Here is a 23,053-nt window from a genome sequence, read left to right as displayed (position 1 = left end):
CCACCATGATTATCATTTTCACTTTCCAAACCATCCTCATGATCTTCCAATAAACTAAGACACCTCTATTTTCGATACATTGCAATAAATGGTATCTATAAAAATATGAGGGAAATCAAAGCATGATCAAATATTTGAAAAAAAGAAAAAAAATGATGTTTGTTTATGTTACTCACACCATACTTCTCCACATGACGCAATTCCAAAAATGCCATAATATCTTCCTTGCTAATTCTCTTAACTAGATATATGTCTTTAATTGAACTTAACTAAAATAAAAAGTAATCTACCACCATCATCTGAAATCTCTGAGTTGGTTGTGCTCCTATTTGCTTGTATCAGCTTTTTTGAGCCGTTTGAACTTTCGTATAACATTAGAAATGAAAGTTCAAGCTTTTGATGATTAAGGGTATCATAAGAGACAGTCAAGGATGGGAATCTGCTACACATTGGATGGCTAATTAGGCATAGAATGAAACCATTTCATGTTGTTAACTCAATGGCTAGAAGAAACTTACTATTGAGAGATGGAGAGAGGTATTCCTGGTCCCTCTTCACATTCCTTCACAATATTCTCTCTACAAGAGATCCCATAAGGCTGTCATTGCCATGTTAGGAAAATGATGTAGGCATTGGCTTAGAAATAAAAGGGATCTTTAATATAGAAACCTTATTTAAAACTATCCATATGTAATGCAAGCAGGGGATCAAATTAATTTGCTACATCTAGTTCTTGCTAGTTGAATACTGTAACATCCCTAAAACCCTAACATATTGTGTGAGATATCATGTGATCCAAGTGAGGGGGTTACAAATACACTGCCTACAAATAGTGATAAAATTTCATACAATTTTGACTGTTATCCCACAATATTTCTTCTTCCACTTTAAGACCTAATAAGGAATTCAGAATATTTCATATTTAGAGAGAAGCATTTTATGTTCAGAGCTCTGTTCAACATTCTGACATTGTGTTTTCACTAAAAGTCTTGTCATTCTTGTGTTTTCAACTTCTTCATATTAAAGTACTATTTATACATGTATTGGAAACTCCTATGTGAAAAATATATATAAGCAGAAGTGTGTCTTAAATGTCATGTAAAAAAAATCACTAAGACCTCAACAAGATTAGGTTAACTCCAAAAGAAGATAAGATATTACATGTGCAAGCAAACCAACAAGGGCAGATGTGAAAGTTCAAGCTTTTGATGATTAACGGTAGCAAAATACTTATAAATAATTAACATTAAAATAAAAAACAAACATATGAATCTTTAGTGCACGGAATCTCATATTTCCTTTCATACACTACAAAAAAAAAATAAAGTATATGGACAAATAAATGGGGACAATATATATATTGTCTTCAACTATGTTTTAAGAATAAATGCGGGTGACTACTAATCTAATTGTCTCCTTTGAGTATATTTGAATTGCATTATGAGACAAAATATCATATATAAATTTTAAAAGTAATAAATAACTTTTGGGGACAAAAATATATTAAATAATGGTTAATATTTTTTCACGGTAAATTTATAATCATCCTCCTTACATCAACTTTCAGATGCTTTATCTCTCTTACTTTACTCATTTTATTCTTCAACTCTCATGCCCTCTTTCTACTTCTTGTGAAATCATTCTAGAAAACTCTCTATCTTTGAATGTGGAGAGTCACCTTCTCTAATTTCTGATTTAGGCTATCCACTTCTTAGGCTATATCTTTCATCTCCCAGAGAGTTTGCATTGAGTTCTGTCACACCAAAATAGAGAATTCCATCCATGATGTTTGAGAAATACAAATCATTTTTAATTCAAGTGCTGAAGATTTTTACCCATTTAGCCAATTGGTGTTTAAAGACCAAGATATGGAGATATCCAACAACTTGCAAAATGATGTTTCGCTTTACCGTATTGGGGATTCTTCATTTTTCCGTTTCTTCATCTGGTTCGTACATTTCAAATTGAAGCTAGAGGCTCTGTAAGTTCAACTTTTTTAGTGTTTGTTTTCTTGTTGATTTTAACCATAGACGATTTTGTCTTCTACTTTGGTTTAAATCTTCTTTTAACTGGTTTTATTGTTGTATTATGAATCTAAGGTCTGTGATTTTTTTTGCCTAATTACAACTTAAAAACTTGAATTAAAAAATTTGAAAACTTGAATTGTGTTGGAGTCTGGGATTTGAAAACTTGGAGGGTTTGAGATTTATGCCTAATTTACAGCTTAATGTCCATTTCTTTATTTTCTACCTTATTTGGGATTATTCTATTTAATTAGAAGTTTTTGTTATTTAGAATTCTATTTTCCAAACATGGCTATCTTGTTTACAATTATATCCTATTTTATTTCTTTTACACTTATTAATGATCAAATACCTTATATCTTATTTCTTTTTTACTTAACAAAATTTTTTTTATAATGATATTTTGGAGGGAAATGTTTATGGATAGTAAAATATGGCGCCAAAAACAAAAATAAGAAACAGTAGTGGACTATATGAAAGCCAAAAACTAAAATAAGAAACAGTAGTTGATTATATGAAAACCATCGTGTATTTCATAGGTGCACTGATGCAGATTGTTTGCTGAAGGTTTTCTAAAATCCATTTGTGCATTTCTTCTTGAAGGTTTTAAGGTAAGTTAACACTTTTGAATTCTATAGTAATTTGTTATTCATTCCTATTACACTTTTGAATTCTACATCAATGTGTTATTCAAAATTATTGATGTTAGGTTATTATTCCAGTGTATTGTCAAATGTGAGAAAAAATAATTAATAACCTTTGAAATCCCATTACACGGATTCTGCTGTCGAAATCCCTTAAATTTTATCTTTGTATTTTGTAAACTTGATTTAACAAATTTGAAAATTTTATTTAAAAAATATTTCATGGTTAGTTCAAATATAGCCAAAATCTTATTGTTTTCTGGATTTTTCTAACTATTTTCATTCAATTCTAGACAATTCACAACTGGATATATAATACCTGGATTGTTATTTAAACATTCTTAATATAACATGAAACTAACTAGATTTTATATATTTGATATGGCTGTTGACATTGATAATAATTTATATAGTATTGAATAAATGTCAAACATCATGAGCTATTTATGCAAACAATGCATATTTAATTAGTCAAACTATAATTTTTCATAATCTAATACCAACCATCCAATTTTAACCCATGACTTGGATTATATCAACAAAACCTCTCTTGTCTTGGCTTAACAAGAGAGCATCTTAATCAATTACTGCCTATGAAAGCCACCTTTCTTTTTATGTGTTCCCGTGTTCAATATACTCAAGCTTCTTTTATTAACTTTACTTATCATATTGAAATTGGTCTGCCTTAAAGCTAAGTATTATGTACTCAATTGGAAACTTGATTTGACAGGGATAATGGTGGGTGTTAACAAATGCACAAAGAATCATAGGAGATTACCTCCAATGTTTAGACCTCGCCCACCTATCCTTAATTATTATTCTGATGATGAAACACTTGCATCATCAAAATCTCAAGATTTGCGCAATGTAGATGTCCTCAAGGTATCACTCTTGAATTACTAGTATTATTTACATTTTCTTTGATTTCAAATGTATGATATAAATAGGAACTTTGTTTAGTAACAGGATGGAGACGTATTCCAAAGGAAAACATTGTCAATGATGTAATTGGAACTGAAAGTAATCATAGACCAACTTCTGGACCATTGTCAACTGGTATGTTTTATACAATATTTATTTATCTCGCATACATTATGATTTCAATTGATATCATATTACATTGATTCATTATTTTAACATTCGAGATTCAAGAAACAAAATCATTCGACCAAGCATCCAACAAGCACCTACTGCTAATGCTTGCTTATAATCTTCAACACATCCATCCACTTATTGTATGATTTTTTTTTAATTATCAGTCATTTTATTTTACTTTTTTGCATACAAGTGTGTTAATCATGTTATTAAAATCTTGTGTTCACTGTGTAAAATTAGATGAAAAGAGGCAAAATTTGAGGAACTCCAATGTGAATAAGATGATTGATAAGAATGTAGATACCCATTTTTGTCCGAACCAATTTTTAAGTTTTTAATAAATTTTACTCAAAATTTAAACAATTCGTAAATTATTCAAAATGTACGGTATTATCTCGGAAATAATTTATTAGGGAAAATTGTGTTTTTAAAACTAATTTGTCATGTTTCAGTATAAATCGGTAAAAATTCCGAATTATATTCAAAATGTGACTTAATAGAATTAATTTACAAGTTTAGCCTATTATGAATTTTATTCGAGATATATTCCTCGTATTTTGAATAAAATTGAATTTGCTTGAATTCGAGTTACAATTTATTAATTAAAGTTCAAGTGTCAACCAATCGGATTAATATGTCAATGTTTATTTATTTGTCGTAAATTATAGTTAGAAGCGCCTATAGTCTGAATTGTGAATTATGATGTAATATCGTATATTAAAGTTAATATTGACTTTGGCTACAATTTATATTATAATTAAATGTTTAGAATATAATTGATTTATAAATAATAAATTATGACAAATAAATTTAAAAATTGAAAATAAACGAATTAACGACAAATGAACGCTTAAAAATAGAATTTTTGGTAATAAATAAATATTGCATTATTAATATAAATATTTCTCTTATTATTTTTGTTGTTACAGTAATTTTGACGGATCTAAAGACCCGCTCGTCAATGTCTGAGATACCCAGAAATTCTCGCTTTAAAATTGAAGACAATTTTTATGTCTCCAAAAATCAAGATCAGAACGCACACCCGATTCAAGAATATTCTAAAAAGTGGTCAAATCATATTCAAGTGATTGAGTTATCTCATTGCGGTATAAGTCCAACAAATCGAAAGTTCGGAGGATTATTCAAAGCACGGGTATTTGTCAGTTCAAGTTCGATTCCAAAGCATGGGTAATTGTCAGTTCAAGTCCGATTCCAAAGCACGGATAATTGTCAATTCAAGTCCGATATATTCCCAAAGCACGAGTAACTATCAGTTCAAGTTTGATAAATTCCAAAGCTCAGGTTTTGTTCGTTAAAGTTCAACGAAATCTGTTTATTCGTATTAGAGGCAATTCAAAATTCAAGATATTCACATCAGCAGGCCCAACCAAAGCATGAAATCCAATTCCAGAAGTTTCAAGGGGCAATAGGGTCATTTTTCTACACAAAGATATTTACAAGGCTCTACAAAATATCCAAGGGTGAGAATGTCATTTTGATAAAAAATGTAACATCTCAAAATTGTGCATTCATGACATTTAGACACATGCATTACACGATATTAATTAGATGTCATTCACCCCATGATAGATTCAAATAGATAGTAACTCTTAGCCAAATTCTCAAATGAACAACCCCACCGTATAGGTAAAAAGTGAGCTGACTTTGTCAATCGATCAACAATCACCCAAACAACATCATTCTTGCCTGGAGTTCTTGGAAGCCCATAGACAAAATCCATAGTTATTCTTTCCCACTTCCAGACTGGTATTGACAAAGGTTGGAATTTTCCTACTGGAGCTTGATGTTCAACTTTTATTTGTTGACAAGTCAAACATTTAGAAACATATTCTGCTACATCTTTCTTCATCTTAGGCCACCAAAAATGAGTCCGCAAAGTATTGTACATTTTTGTCATACCGGGATGCATGGCGTATGAAGCAGTATGAGCTTCTTCTAGAATCTCTTTCTGAAGATTATCAATATATGGCACACAAATTATTTGTTCTAACATCAAAGCACCATTTTCAATTGTAAAATTAGTACTTTTTCCCTGTTCAACACTCTCCATTATCTGCTTCAACTTTGGATCTCGGGTATGAGCTTCTTTTATCTTATCATGTAACATTGGCCTCACTTTAAAATTGGCCAACAAAACTCCATTCTCATTCACATTCAACTCAACATTCATGGCTCGTAGTTGCACCAAATAAGGGAATTTGGATACCTGAACATTAGCCAACATGCCGCTAGATTTTCTGCTTAAAGCATCTGCAACCACATTTGCTTTTCCAGGATGGTATTCTATAGTGCAATCATAATCTTTTAATAATTCCAACCACCTTCTCTGTCTCATATTCAACTCCTTTTGACTCAGTAAGTTTAAAGAAGAGAAATTTGTAAGTTTATATCTTAGTTGAATTTCAAAATTCGTTTCATACTATTTGGGTAAGTATACAAGGAGATATGGTAGTATCAATCAGACTAGGTCTAATCTGAAATCTGTACTTGATTTGTTTCTTTTTGTATAGTTTGGGACATCTTAGGTTCTGAATTTGAGGAAGGTATAAAAATGAAAATTGATCTTTTATATGTTGAGTAAACCCCTGTACAGTTTGGTTAGTATTGAATAAGTAAGTAGTGAGAAACTCACTAAGGAAGTGTAGGTGTGCTGTGTTGCATAGGTGTCGAAACACGGTCAGGTTGTAAATTTTACTGTAAATTATTTAGAGCTCCTAAAATTCTGATATTTGGATATGTTATACCTCTGTATGTCTAGTTTTCTTACCAAAAAGAATCAGAGCAATAGAAGTTATACGTTTTAAGTTATGAGTAAATTAGCAAAACTGGTACAGACGAGTTGATACTAAGATAGGACTTCAAAAGAAATTTTGCCATAAATCGGGTGGTTCTGGAAAAATTATAAAATTTTAATATAATCTTCATATATGAGTCAGTAGTACAAAAAAAAACAAGAATTAGGTATTTGGTTTAGTATAGAGAGAGTTATAAGGTTTTTGGTATTGGCAGGTTATTGAGAAATATTATTTGATATTGAAGTTTATGGAATAAAAGAAGAATAAGAAAATGAAATTTGGTAAATAAAGAATGATGTCTCTTTAATCATATGTTAAACTATACTTATAGGTACTCAAAACTTTGAAGATATTTCGAAGGAAGGTACAAGTCACCGTCAAGGAAGCTAGCGGCTTAGTTGTGAGTATAAACATGATATGAATATTTTGGCTTCTGAAGTTGTGATTGAAATGTTGATATGAATTGATACTTTGTGATATTGTGACTTGTTTTGCTATGTTTGATGTGAATTGATACTTGATTGAATTGCTTGTGATGGAATGACTTAAATGCAAAGTATGTGTACGTGTTGCATAAAACGTAAATGGCGTTGTGGCATACCAGTCTAGGCACTTATGACTACTTGATTATATGGACTACTTGGACATATATGGTCAGATATACGGACTACTTGGACCTATATGGTCAGATATATGGACTACTTGGACCTATATGGTCAAATATATGGACTACTTGGACCTATATGGTCAAATATATGTACTACTTGGACCTATATGGTCATTTACCTGGACTACTTGATTACATGGGCCGAAAGGTCGAATTATGAAATTACAAGGATGTACAACAATACATGTGTTACCGTTTACCTGCTACTTGATCTCAGGAAGTGTCTAGTTGGTGGTGTCACAACAAAATTAATAAAAGGCTTATCATTTACATATGCATGAATTTGTACGTATGTATGTGTTCCATCTCACGCTCTCTCCTCTCATTCCCAGCATGTAGAATATTTGAAGTGTGTGTTAAATATAAACATAGTTTGTAATATATGTAATCATAAATACAGTTTGTAATATAAATGGTTATATATATATGTATGTGTTTATGTATGCTTGTAAAAAAAATATCAGGCTTTGAATGACTATGAGATGTAGAATAAATATTGTCTGATATGTGTGAAAAATAACTTATATTACTTCTACGGCTAGGGTGTGACAAAAACTTACTCACCAAGTTGTTTGTAATTTCCTATTTAAAGAGGGTCCCACCTCCATTATAAGGACCCTATTTTTTTACAGAGTTGAAAAGTTTTTAGGGGTCCAAACACTGTATTTCTCAAATATCAATGGAAATTTTATGTTGATCTATTCCGACTTGTTTCTTTTTTGCATTTGTTTCCAATTTCTGATCTCTCATCCCATTTTAGTTGAAACACCATATGTCTGAAATGAATAGATTGAAAATCAAAGATTGTATTTACTTACCCAACTGTTCTTTAGTACCAGAATCAACTAATCAACAAAAAACAAGACCAATCAATATGATCTAACCAACAATAAGCAATGTCTACTCTTTCTTCTATTTTGCTTTCGATTCCAGGAGAGGATTCCCCCCAAAGTTTAAAGCTCTAGATCTACAAAAAAATAAATCAACAAGGTCAGAAGAAAAGCGAGTTTCAGAAATCGAATGGAGGAAGAGAAAAAGTGATCCTCACCATGCAACTAGTCCCGATGGTCGAAATCATCTCGAACCACCATGCGCCACCTCTGGACCGTCATCGAAGATGGTTCTCGCCCGATCTTGGTCACTCAAAGTGACGACCACCAAGGGAGGAAAAGCAGGAAGAAACCACCGTCACCTTATCGTCATCGTTCACTCCGAAGGGATCTAAGAAAATAAGGCTTAAAGCAGTAAACCAGAAAACCAAAGCAAGAAGAAGAAAAATAAAATAGATCCAAGTAGAAAAAGGAAGAGACAGTATAAAATAGATCCGGTTTATAGCTAAAATGACCAACATATGTTGTTTATAACCTAACTTCTTTATACAGAGTCTGAATAAGACAATTCAAAAACCTCTGGAAACGTAAGACAAAAATAAAGAACTTTCATTTGAAACTCCATGACAGATTCTGCCTAGATCTGGTCAAAAAATGCATTATAAGGTTCAGATACGAATCTGATTTTTTCGCAGCACCTATATAAACAATTCTCTATTATCTCTAACTCAAAGTTATGACTTACTCATAACCCATATCACACTATTCCACAAGTTCTCACTTTCAGCTAATTATATATGCATAAAATACATACCAAATAACGTATCAAGGTTACAACAAGATTACTCCAACACAAAGCACTTAGAAGTGCATTCCCTAGCATTCTTCCTACACTAATTACCAAAAAAAAGGACAATACCAAAATCAAGTTATACAAGTGTCCTTAAACATATTCTATCCACATATATGTACATGAACAAAATGGATGCAATACCCTAGAGACGACTTGAACCTCGTAGCTGTAACTGAACCTCGCCCTAGGATCGAGTACCCCTCTCGGTACCTTGCACTTCTTCACCTAAAACAAAACATTAAAAACATTTGAAAAAATGAGACAAAAATCTCAATAAGAAACTATCAGCTATAAAAACCAACTTTACTTAACATAGCTACATATATACATTTATAAAGGATTTAATCACAACCTTATAAAATATACTCAAAACTTAAGTTCATAATATAGTCAAAGTACTAAACCAAAAACCAAAAACTTAAAATATTGTATCCATTCTTGAGTTCATCCCCTTATATTTCAATCATAATTCACAACATACATGAGACGTCTTTTTAACATTGCCTATCCCATATGGTCTTACCCGACACTTCACTGCCATACTCGATAGGTCTTCAAACTGTGTACACATGTCATATTTCTCACTAAATATGGTCTTTAGATTTGAAACCACCCAACCGGACTACTCTTAATGGATGCCAAACATTTTATTCCATATATATATATATATATATATATATATATATATATATATATATATAAACCAAAAACATATATGTATATATTTCATAATCAAGCTCACAATTTTTCCATTCTCCAAAATATCAATCCTTAATCAATAAAAATTCCAAAATTAATCAACCAAACGAAACCTTAAATCAACATAACCAAGTAAACTCTGTAATTCACATATAATCATAGTCAATAGCTTCATTTGAACTATAATTTCACAATAAAAAGCAAGATTGTGAAAAACCCCAATTTTATAAAATCCCTGTATAAACCATAAGATATCAATTTCTGAAAATTCTTTGATTATATATATATATATATACACACATAAAACTCAAAATATAGTTGATAGTTACTTACCTTGACTATTAATTGAAGAAAACACACCCGATCGATTCTCCTTTAAATTCTGTCTGAGACGTTTTCCCTCCAAACGCTTCCAAAACTCAAAAACTCTTCGGTTATAACTTAGGACTATGCATAAGGATGCTATGGTTTAAATTTCAAGTGATTCGGACGGTCGAAACTCCGTAAATCAAAGAAACGGTGGAGATACGGTTGAAGAACGATAAAGATGCAGAGAAACAGAAAAAGAAAAGAAAAGAAAAGAAGGTCATCGTATATCCTGGAAGCTTTGGAAATAAATATCCCAAATTTAACAAATATCCATTTTGGTCCACTATCCTTATATAATCTTTTAAAAATTACCCTAAACTTTTAATTTACACATAAACCCATCAAATTAAACCCAAACTTTTTCTATAGCACCAAATTAATATCACACACCCAATAATTATAATATATACTAATATCAAGATATAAATTCTAGAAATTTAGATACGGACGTGACAAAAGACATATTAAAAATGGATTCAAAAGTGTTATCAAAATAAAAATAAAGAGTCCATTTAAATTAATTAATAATGGTAACATGTTTTTATAATTATTGAAAAATAAAATTAAAATAAATAAAAACTTTTTAAAAGAAAATGAGGTTGGAGGGAGTTGTACATAGGACCTCTCAAATAGAAGTAAGCATCCTTAACCATCTCATATACCTTTAAACATTGAAATAATACTACATAGAGTCAATATAATTCTCTCCAAAATATTATCAGACAACATTACTAAATTTTTTTTCTCAATTCTCCAGCGGCCTGCCGGGGCTCGAGCCCACCCCAACCCCCCTGGTTCCGCCCCTGATTTTGATTCATATTTACACGTTCATTACCATTCACAACATTTACACATATATTCACATTATCATTCACACCATGCTAGCCAATATGTACATCAAATATGTCATCATCTACCCCCCATCATAAAATGTTGAAAGGCCTTCATAATCATAGGATTCATAGCCTCTAATATCCACATCATCTCTTACACCTTAAACACTACCTTCTTCACTATCATCATCACTAACCTCTTCATTATGTCCTCCAATAGTCGCAATTGCTAAAAAAATTATGAATCTACATCCTTTCCTTTAACCCTCATCTGAACCCTTATTACCCCTTTATTCCCCTTCATTTACCCCCTCAAAATCCACTTCAGCCTCCTCTTCATACTCCACCTGGACATCCATTTCACCATTAACCTCTCTCAATAGTGGAGTCAAAACCTCATAAAATATATCTCAATCATCATAATCCTTATTAATTTTTACCATGAGCAATGCATTCTTATCATCTTTTATCTCCCCATAACCTAATTCCCCAAACAACACATTCTTGTGGTACACATCCTACACCCATCGGTATAACCTAAACATTATTATCATATTTCATACTATCATCATACGAAGACCAAATGCCACCATGATGTAGCATTAAAGTCACTAGAGGGTCATACTGAGTGTTGTTATCATCAAACATGAAAAGATGGAAAAACAAAAAGAGTAGAGACATAATCACTTGCTACAATCACATGCCAGAATCATATAGTACTCACTCAGTAGATATAAACCCATTTTATCCCCCTTTTAAAAATTAAACATCCTAACACATCATTTACAAAACAACATAACATTGTATCATCACATGCAATTTCAAACTCTTAATGTTTTGTGGAGAAGTGTATACCAATATTCATAACATTTTATACTGCCAGACACTAATGTTTACAATCAAACATGACAAATCGTAAAAACATAATCATACACTGAATATTTGTCATATCATTAATTAATTTCAAAATCCCCACACATTTACACTTAATTTCACAGAAACCCAAAAAATAAGTTAGAAACAGAAACTCTAACCCTAAACGAAAGATCAAAAAGAAAATTGGTGATTCCATGCAAACATCTTTTTCATATCTTGTATGACACGCGAAGAGCATACTAGTGCTAAAAAATATGGACTGCTTCACTCTTTGCACAACCCCCAGCAAACTCGTCCTGCGATTCTGACTTAAAAAATCTGATTTTTTTCGCTGTACAGTTGCCCTTTACCTGTGTTGATTCTCTTACTTATTGATTTGTACATAAATTTTAGGGTTTGAGTGGGAGAAAGTGCTTCAAGGGTCAGTTTTGAAGAAGAAGGTTAGAGCTTGATCTGTTTGGGAAGGAATAAAAAGAATTTGGTGGGAAATAGAAATTGGGGGCTTTTTATAGTCCATATGATTTTTCATGATGATTTTACATTTTGCCACGTCATCAGGTTAGACAACATTTTGTCATTTTCGGCGATTTGCAAACAGTGCAAATCACAGTCTATCATCTGTAAATTAGTGTAATCACAAGAGATTTTTTTTTGTTGAATTAACCTTAAAGTTAATGTATATAAAAATTAAAAATATAATATTTGTACTTTCAAATTAATAGTAATTATTGTAATTAATATTATTATTGTGTAATATGTATATAATTTATAATTTAATTTAAATTATAAAATTTATTGTACTTTTTAAATTTTATTTTAGGTATTCTTAAAATTTATTAATATTGTAAAGATAAATTATTCTTTTAATAATTTTTATTATTTTTTTGATTGAAGGACGGTTAGCGAGAGAGTGTAAAAAACAGACATCCCAGCTATGCTGGCACATCTGAAAATCACAGCAAACCCGAACCGATATTATTAAAGAAGAAAAGAAAAGTTACAAAGAACCAAATACAAAAGTTCAAAACAAAACCATGTCAAGCGAAGCGATAAGAACCACGCCCCACAAGATCATGCAAAAAAGTCGGGCAACAAAAATCAGGAATTAAATCCCACCAAATCAAACTATCAGCCATACGACCAAAAGAGGCAAGAGAATCAGCAAGCACATTTCCTTCACGATAAATGTGAGAAATGACAAATTGCATGGAATCTAATTTTGATAAACAATCAATCCAACTCTAACGAACCACCCAAGGAATAGTAGTCGACTTACTACGCAACAACTGAACAACATAAGTCGAGTCACTCTCTAACTAAAGGTGACGCCAACCTTTGTCAAAAGCCGTATGAATAGCATAAATGGCAGCCTTCAACTCAGCTAAAAAAGCAAAAGAAACGTCAAACGGGAATGCAAAAGCACCAAGGAACATACCATTTGAGGAACGGTAAATACCACCATAACCCGCAGCACCCGGACTACCCAAAACAGAAGCATCAGTATTAACCTTAGTCCAACTGATCGGAGGATGCTGCTAAACCACATGAATAATACGAGGTCCCTTAGAAAATCTTCTATCAATTTTCAATTCCCTAAGAATTTGTAATTCCACAGAAGAATTCCAAGTAAAACCACGACCCTGATTTGCCGCTTCACGAATTGCGTTCCAAATACGCCGAAGAACCAAAGAAATTACCGGTTTCTCATCATTAAAAATTTGATTGTTCCTTGCTAACCAAAGAGCACACACAGTGCTAACAATTGTCGCAGACCAAAGTTCAGCAATTTGTGAACTAAACCTTTGTTTACTAGCTTCCAAAATCAGAGTTTGGAAATCACCATCCAAAGGCAGACGCCTCCCAAACAAAGCAAAACTACCTCGCCAAACCTCCTGCGAAAAAACACATGTTAGCAAAATATGATCAGTCGTCTCCTCATGAGAAAGATACAACGGACATCTAGAAACAATCAAGCAACCCCGCCGCCTCAAATTCTCGTGGGGAGGAAGATAACCCAAAAAAGCCCTCCAACAAATAAATGAATGCCCAGGGGGAATAAATCGGCGCCAAAGGAAACAACACCAATCCAATTTCAACCTAGGAGGCCGCAACCAATCATAAAATAATTTAACCGTCAAAATCCCACCAGTCGCAGGCTCCCAAATACAAAAATCCTCCATTTCAGAACTTCTACAAACCCGCTTGATACCTTCTTCCACCTCTCCCGGCAAATTCGGCAAACCAACCTAAGCATTATTGATCAAAAAATCATCCACCATATCCAAGCCACGCCTTTGCTGCAAGGCCGATAAACCCAATTGGGAAGCCACAGTAGGGCAAATCCATCTACCATTCCAAATATTAAGACCATATCTTCGCCCAATCCACCAACAACAATTATCTAAAACCAAAGAATATACCCCTCTAACCGAACCCCAAATGGACGAATTATGAAGCCAAGACCTATGCTGACCCGATTTAGTAATAAAACGGGATCTTAATAAATTAAAACACAATGACTTCTCCTGAATTAAGCCCCAAGCCATCTTACCAAGCAAAGCATGATTAAGTAAAATCAAATTCTTCACCCCAAGCCCACCAGAGTCAATCGAACCACAACACAATTTCTAAGGAACCGAAACTGATTTCCGATTATCAATTGACCCAGACCAAACAAAATTTCTCATACAACCCATCGTGCTCCTAAGCAGAGCCATAGGCCATTTGTAAAATAATTTTTTTATTATAATATATAATAAATAAATACTAAATAATATTTTTAATTTTTAATTTTCAAGTATTTGTACAATATATAATATTTATATTGTTGCTAATAGTCACAAGTAGAAAGTCGATATAGTAGCAAGGCATGCATATGTAACACTAGTTTGTGGTCCAAGTATGGATTTCCTCAACTATAATATTCACTTAAAAAAATAAATATGGGTGAAAAGCTAATCGGATCAAACCACTCAACTAAGACCGGTTCAAACAGTTCGTGATTAACCCAACCATTTCAAACGATTCAGTTCTATTTGATAGACACAAAAATTTAGCATCAATTAGATTGGGTACATAGTGGGTTCATGATCGAACTGATCGAATTAATTGGTCCAATTTGAGTTTCAAAATATTGATACATACCACTATATGAGAGATGATTAATGTGAAGAAATACTTAAGTACAAGTGACATCAATTAATTAGTGGGTAAATTACATCCATGGACAATGAACTTTATCCATTTTAACATTGTTGCCACTAAACTTCAACTCTTAACGATATAACCACTGAATTTTACACTTTTTAAAACCGGTGGCCATTAAACGCCTCAAAGTGACTGTTGACGGCCTCAAAATAAAAATTCGAAGAGTTAATGATATTCTAAGGAATTTTAATTCTTGAAAATTTTCATTTTGAGGTCATTTAAATGTTGTTTGGTTAGGAGAGAGAATGGATTTTTAGAGAGAGAAAACTCCAAAAAATGTAATTTTGGAAAATAAAAAATATGGTTTTATAGTAAATATTGTTCTGAACAATTTTAATTCTTAAATATTTTTATTTTGAGGTCGTTAACGGTCATTTTACAGAGTTATTTAAAGTTCAGTGGCCACCAGTGTTAAAAAGTGTAAAGTTCAGTGGCCATTACCATTAAGAATAAAAATTCAGTGACCATAGATGTAATCTACCCATTAATTAGTAGAATGTATCCTCGAAAGATGAACACAAGATCATTTTTAGAACGTCTAATACTTCCCCAGCTCCTTTAACTTGTCCAAATTGATCATTTTACCCCTCCAACTCATCGAATGTCCTATTTATCCCATTAACTCCATAAAAGTGGTATTTCTCACCCATTCAACTTGTCCATTTACCCCTCCAACTCATAGAATATCCTATTTACCCCATTAATTCCACAAAAGTGGTATTTCTTACCCCTTGCAATATGTTATCGATGTCTAAATTGATACCATTTTTTAAACGTTAAACCTATATTGGTGCTATTTTATACGTGGAACCTAAATTGATACTTTCCCAAAAACCATAAGTCTATTTTGGCACCTTATCCTTACATATAATGTATTTAACTTGTTTATATTAATGTTCTTGTTATTTGTATCTTTTATCCATTCATTCTCTTTTCAATTTTTTGGCTAGTTAAATTTTGATCATCTAATTATTGTAATACAATATTATTGTAATAAACAAATGAAGAATCAATATAATTATCAAATTAAAACAAACTAAAAAGGTTGATATTAAAAATATATTTTTTCAAACTCATTTGAATAAGTCCTATTAATTTTGCACTATAAAGGAGTAAGAAATACTATTTTTATGGAGTTAAGGGGTAAATAGGATTATAAGAGATGAGAAATACCACTTTTATGGAGTTAAGAGGGTAAATAGGACATTCGATGAGTTGTAGTTGGGTAAAACGACCAATTTGGACAAGTTAAGGGGGTGAGAAATACCATTTTTATGGAATTAAGGAGATAAATATGACATTTGATTAGTTGGAGGGATAAAATGACCAATTTAGATAAGTTAAGGGAGTTAGAGAAGCATTAGTCTTTTTAGAATGCTTGGAAAGTAATACATAAACAACGAATCAATTAATTTTCATGATTGCTTAGCCATTTGTTTGGAGGAGCTTTTATTACTTTTATTCCAAATCCAAGTATATATTATATTGAATGGATAATTTTAATTGTAGTTCATTTTCAATTATAACACTCCTATTTGGCAAAGGGAAGGTTAGAGTAAAATTGGAGGTTTGGATCGTTTTTAGAGGTTATGATTTGAAAGAACAGTCGTAAAAATTAGATCCATTAATAATAGTATTTGGTATCAATTAAGGTTGACTTGAGTGGTTAAAGACCTCAAGTCGCTTAAGCTAGTGATCACAAGTTCGAATCATAGTATAAGCAGAAAAACTTTAATTGGAAGAAGATCCACCTAAAAGGTTCCGAGTAATCGGAAACTTTATAAAAAATAATGGCATTTGGTGAAAATATTTGAAAGAGTTGATTCGGTTCAAAACATTAATTTTGAAAAAACTGATTTGTGGAGTTTTTTCAATTAACATTTTGCAACATTTATTTTAGATGATAATTTTTTAATTCCTAATTACTATCTTTACCTAAATAAACTTAATTATTGCCTTTTAGCAAATGAGTAACATGAAAGAACACGAATATAATAGGAGGCCATAATTGCATACTAGCTACCCCCATTTTCTAATTGATGAAGCACACAGAAGATATAGTACGGTTTTAGTTAGTTTATTATTTTCCTTTATATTTATGTTTTATATACTTAGCAACTTGATTTTCTGAGTATTTTCGAGTTATGAATGTAGTTCCACATAAGAAGTTCAATTTATACATATTAATAAAATAATAAAAGTTTGTAATGATATGATTACTAGTTCGATAAGATGTAGAAGATACAAATGTGCATCTTAAAACATTTATTTTACTTGTACAAATAAATATATGTTTCTTATTTCTTTTCTTTAATTTTTACGTATTAGTAAAACTTTAAGAAGGTTTAATTTTAATATATTTATATATATTAATAAAGATTTAAGTATATGAGAATATGATATTTTTTTTTGAACCTGGAATATATTATTCATATAAAAATGGAATTGGCATCCTCAACAATAGCGTTTGCCAGCCAATTCGGCACTACAGTTGATAAAAAATTGCTAGCATTGGAACAGGCCTGCCTAGTTACCAAATGTGCAGCCCTATTCGCTAAACGAGGAATAAAAGACAATTTAAAAGAAGAGTTGGATCGCAAAATAGCTCGACAATCATGAACAAGCGATCCGAACTCAGAGATATCCTGTTTACACTCATGAATTGCTTCAACTACGAGCTTAGCATCAGATTCAAATTCCACATTTGTATATCGCATCGAAGCTAGCCAAATCAAGCTCGTGCGTAAAGCAAGCGCCTCAATTACCCGTTGCTCTTTTATACCTGGAATGAAACTGCTGCTACAGAAAAGGAATTCGCCCGCTTCATCTCTGATCACTGCGCCCATTCCACAACTCCTAATTTCTTTGAAGATGGCGCCGTCAATATTGCACTTAATTGAACCGGGAACCAGCGGCTTCCATTTCTGATTCGTCATTGTTCTCATTGGCAGCCTGATGTTCGGGATTTCTGACCTCTGCACTGCTGATTGCGCAAAACCGATGCTGGTCGGCCTATTGCGTTGTTCCGCGGCATCCATCGTTGCCGCCGATGTTGCCGCTAATTGATCAGTCCCGCTGTCCTCCGAATGCAGCAGGAGACGTCTTGTGCTGCGGGTTTGGAGGTGCGCCACTGCTACGTCGGGATCATCCAGAAACCGATGCTGTGGACGAAGGCTCAATTGATGTGGAACAATGGCATCTCCCGTATGTTGGTTCGGTTGATGGCTTGCTTTTGACAATGATCCTTGATGGTAGGCCCTCTAATCACGAACCTCATCCACGCCTAGCCGCCAACTAGTGTCCACCGGCCACCAAGTCATATGCCATAATACCCTGTTTTTATGGTCCCAAATCGTCTTCAAAGCACAGCATATCCGGATTGTAATATCCTGGTTTGGACCACATAACACCTGTAACAGCCATTCAGCAAAGTTCAAACCATCAACTGGTGGCACTGGTAATCCAGCTATTTGCCAAACATCACCTGCAAAGCAACATTCAACAAATAAATGGTTATCCGTTTCATCCTGATCCACACACACCGGGCATTCAATAGTGATGGGGACTCTTCTTTGAGCTAAACACGCTCGAGTGGGTAAACAACCTGAGCAGATACACCAAATAAAATGTTTTAATTTAGGGGGAATATCCAGTTTCCAAAGACTTCGCCAACCCTCCTGAACCCCACCCTCCTCCACAATCCCCACGCCCGCGAGATAGCCCGAACGAACATTGTAAAACCCATCTTTTGACCAATGCCAAATTCTCGTATCTCCCCCAACACTAAATGGTAGTATAATATCACTAATGGCACACACTTTAGCTTCACTGAAACAACCATTAAGTCTATCCAAATCCCATCCTCTACCATTTTCAAGCAACAGGTCAGCAACCCTCAATTCCTCCGTCCCAGGGACCATAAAAGAGTTTATACAGAAATCCTCTAACTGAGGTACCCATTCATCCTCCCAAACTCTAATAGATCTACCATTCCCCACCTTCCATCTTAGCCCTTTCCTAAGTATGATAAGTCCCCCCCAGATACTTCTCCAAACCATACTAGGATTATTGCCTAATTTGGAGAAAAGTAAGTCTTCTCTTGGAAAATATTTAGCTTTGAACATTCTGCTTACTATAGTATGTGGGTATTTTACTAATTTCCACCCCTGCTTCCCTAACATAGCCAAATTAAACATGTGCAAATATTTAAAGCCCATCCATCCAAGGTCCTTTGACATGCATAATTTGCCCCAATCAAACCAATGGATATTTCTTCTCCCCTCAGGTTTCATACCCCACCAAAAAGAATTCATTAGCTTTTGCAGCTCATCACAAATAAATAAGGGGAGAAGGAACGTACTCATCATACAAAAGGTAGGCAGAGCTTGAGCAACTGACTTGAGTAGTACCTCCTTTCCAGCCTGAGATAAGAATCTGAATCCCCAAGAACCAAACTTTTTCCGCAGCCTATCAACCATGAATGTGAAGATCCTTCATTTAGAGCGTCCAATTAGTGAAGGCAGTCCTAAATAACGACCAGTGTCTAGCGGTGTGCTAACCCCTAGAACTCCTTGGATCTCAGCTTTCAGTTCAATATCCACATTTGCACTAAAAAATATGCCAGATTTGTTCAAATTCACAGCCTGACCAGAAGCTACCTCATACTCAGCCAGAATCCTCATCACCTTTCTAGCTTCAGTTGTCGTCGCTCCGAAGAACAAGAAACTATCATCAGCAAAGAAAAGGTGTGTAATAGATGGGGCCCTACGATAAATTCGGCATCCTGATATTAGCCCCTCACCTTATGCCTTTCTTATCAACTTGGATAGGACCTCTGCACACAGGATAAACATGTATGTGGATAACAGATCTCCCTGTCGGAGCCCCCTGCCAGGGACTATTTGCTCAGTGCACTCTCCATTCACTGCCACCCTATATTTCACTGTTGTTACATATAGCATCATCCAATTGATCCAGGTTTCATAAAATCCTATACGAACCATAACTAGTTTCAAGAAATCCCAATCCACCCTGTCATAGGCCTTGCTAATGTCAATCTTGAGAGCCACATGTCCTTCCTTACCTCTATTATGTCTTTTCATGAAGTGTATACTCTCAAATGCCACCTGCACATTATCAATTATAGATCTCCCAGGGACAAAAGCAGATTGTGTTTCTCCAATAATTTGTGGCAGGATTCCCTTCAGCCAATTAGCTGGAGCCTTTGCAATTACCTTGTAAATCACATTGCACAATGAGATTGGGTGAAAATCCTTCAACATTCTAGGGTTGTCAATTTTAGGAATAAGAACAATTGTAGTGTCATTGACCCCACTAGGGAACTCCCCTTCCCTTAGCCATTTTGCACAGGCCGATCCCAATTCTGCACCCATTGTATCCCAGAAGGCTTGAAAAAATCCTGGATTCAACCCATCAGGGCCAGGGGATTTATTCGGGCTCATAGAGAACAAGGCCTGCCTAAATTCCTCCATCTCAAAAGGTGCCGTGAGACGCTTATTTATCGCTCGATCGATCACTGGATCAATAACATTAACCGTATTAGTCCCGACCGTGTTCGATGCTGAGAACACAGACCGGAAATAATGTTGCGCAAGACCCAACATTTCGCCCTGATCAATAAACTCGCCCCCAATTCATCGTTGAGCGAGGTAATTGCGTTCTGTTGTCTCCTTGCTTTAACGCTAACATGGAAAAACTGAGTATTTCTATCTCCCTCTGTCAACCAGAAAACCTTCACCCTTTGTCTCCAGTATCTCTCTTCAGCTTCCAGGGTGTCATTAAGTTTTCTTTTGGCTAAGAAATATTGAGCTATTGAGTCCCTATCACTTTTACCATGCAATTTCTCCATTTGATTTCTCCATCTCCTAATCTAGCTCTTGAAACGCACATTGAAGACCTTTCCCCATTCACCCATCTTCTGCACACAATCCTTCAACTTTTCAGGAATAAGCCTACGCCCATGTCCCATCCAGTTTCTAACCACTAGATCCTTGAACTCTTGCTCCTTTAACCAACTATCCTCAAAATAGAATCTATTGGCTTTTCTGCTTACTTTTTCATTTTCCATTCTAAGTGAGAGTGGTAGATGGTCAGAATACCCAGATATGCAAGTTTGGAAGTAGTAATTAGCAAACCGGTTCAGCCACTCTGCCGATGCAAAACCCCTATCAAGCTTTTCTCTCACCCACATCTCAGAGCCCCTTCCTCTTTCCCGTGTAAATGGGTTGCCTTTTAGCTCCAGTTCACACAAACCACACTCCTCAATTGCTTTAGAGAACTCCTGCATTAAATGGTTAGGGAACACAGCACCCCCAACCTTTTCATTCATATTCATAATACAATTGAAGTCCCCCACCACCACCCACGGAAGTTGGGAATCTCTAGCAAGTCTCCTTAACAACTCCCACGATTCCCCGTGCCTACTACGCTCGACAAAACCATAAAAACCTATCGAACCTCCAGTCCCCATGAGCAGTATCAGTTATTGTCACATCAATATGATGTTCAGAAAAACTTTTAACCGCCACCTAAATTTCTGCTTTCCATAACATGGCTAGTCCACCACTACGCCCTCTTCGACTTACTGAAAAAGCCCCTTCAAACTTCAACTGATGTTTTATATTACCCAAACGTTGATCATCAACTAGTGTTTCCATTAGAAATAAAATTACGGGTTTTTAGGACGAAACCAAATCCTTTAGAGACCGAACTACCCGATGGTTTCCCAAGCCACGACAGTTCCAGCTTAAGCAACTCATTCTGCCCGGCAGCCCTGTGCACTAGGGCTCGCCGAATCGTTTTTTGTAAAAATCTCCTTATCCTTTCCAAGAACAGAGACTCCTTCCTCTTGCACATTAACCCCACCCTTCTCTCTCCCCTGCTCCTCTTTCGTGCTTCATTTAATTCCATCTCAGTGTCCTCTGGAACCCCCTTATTTGCACCTCCCACTCCCCCTTTCCCTGGTCCCTCAGTTTCTACCAAAGCCCTCAAGAACGGTCCTGAATAAGGACATATCATCACCTCCCTCTCCCCCCTAATTGCTTTGACACTCCTCTCTCTCCCCCTCCTCTCCCCATATTGGAGATATACCTCAGAGCTCCCGCACGCCCACCCCCTCTCTGCCCCCCTCCTGACATAGCATTCCCACTACTCTCCCTCAACCACTTCGCCCCACTTTGATCACCTCCCCATCTGATTGGGGCCTTAAGCCACTCCCCCCTATTCTCTTTGAACCTCCACCCCATGTAGATCAAATAATTTTTCACAGAAACGTTTTGTGTGTCCCAACACCCCATATATATAGCAAAAAACTCCCAGACGTTTATATTTAAACATGGCCAGCGACCAAACATTTCCTGCACTCTTGAGTTTCTTAAACCTCTTCAGCGGCATTCGAATATCCGGGCTAACGCTGAAACGCATAAACTGCCTATAAAAGCCTTGATTATTGTTCAAATCGTACTCCTCAAACTCTCCCAGGAAATTCCCCAGTTGCTTGCCAACTATCTCAGACATAGTCCCCACTGGCAAACCATATATTTGAACCCAAATTGAAATATTAATCAATGGAACATCATCCAGACTGACCCTTAAGCTCCACTTGTTCATAATCAGATTATAGTTATCAAACGACCAAGGCCGCCCAGCAATCACTCTATCCCTATCAACAGGATGGAAGAACTCAAAAGAGTAAATATTAGGGCTAACTTCTTGAATTTCAACTCCCCTGCCCGGTCTCCACAGCACAGCCAATCGGTTCCGCATACTCAGAAAATTTAGCGGCCTATCAACCGCGAAATGTCCTAGGAATCACAACCCTGAGTCCTCCAACACCTCAGCAACAGGCGGCAATTCCAACTCTATATGGCCTGCCTCATCTCCCTCTATTCTTAACCCCGACATTCCCCTCTCCATTCCACACTACTATTATCGAAACGAGCAAGACAGCACACAAAATCCAATTGAAACCAGACAGTCCAGCACAAGACAGATAGTTGTACCAGTTCAATAAAATGAAAACCCAACACTAGCCGAAGCATTAACAAATCATGATAAAACCATAGCAAAAACAAAACGGAAGCAGCAAAGGTTAATCACAGCACGGAAACGGTTGAAACGA

Source organism: Euphorbia lathyris, chromosome 3 (assembly GCF_963576675.1).
Source record: "Euphorbia lathyris chromosome 3, ddEupLath1.1, whole genome shotgun sequence".
NCBI classification, from domain to species: Eukaryota; Viridiplantae; Streptophyta; class Magnoliopsida; order Malpighiales; family Euphorbiaceae; genus Euphorbia; species Euphorbia lathyris.
This window is presented reverse-complemented; position numbering follows the sequence as displayed.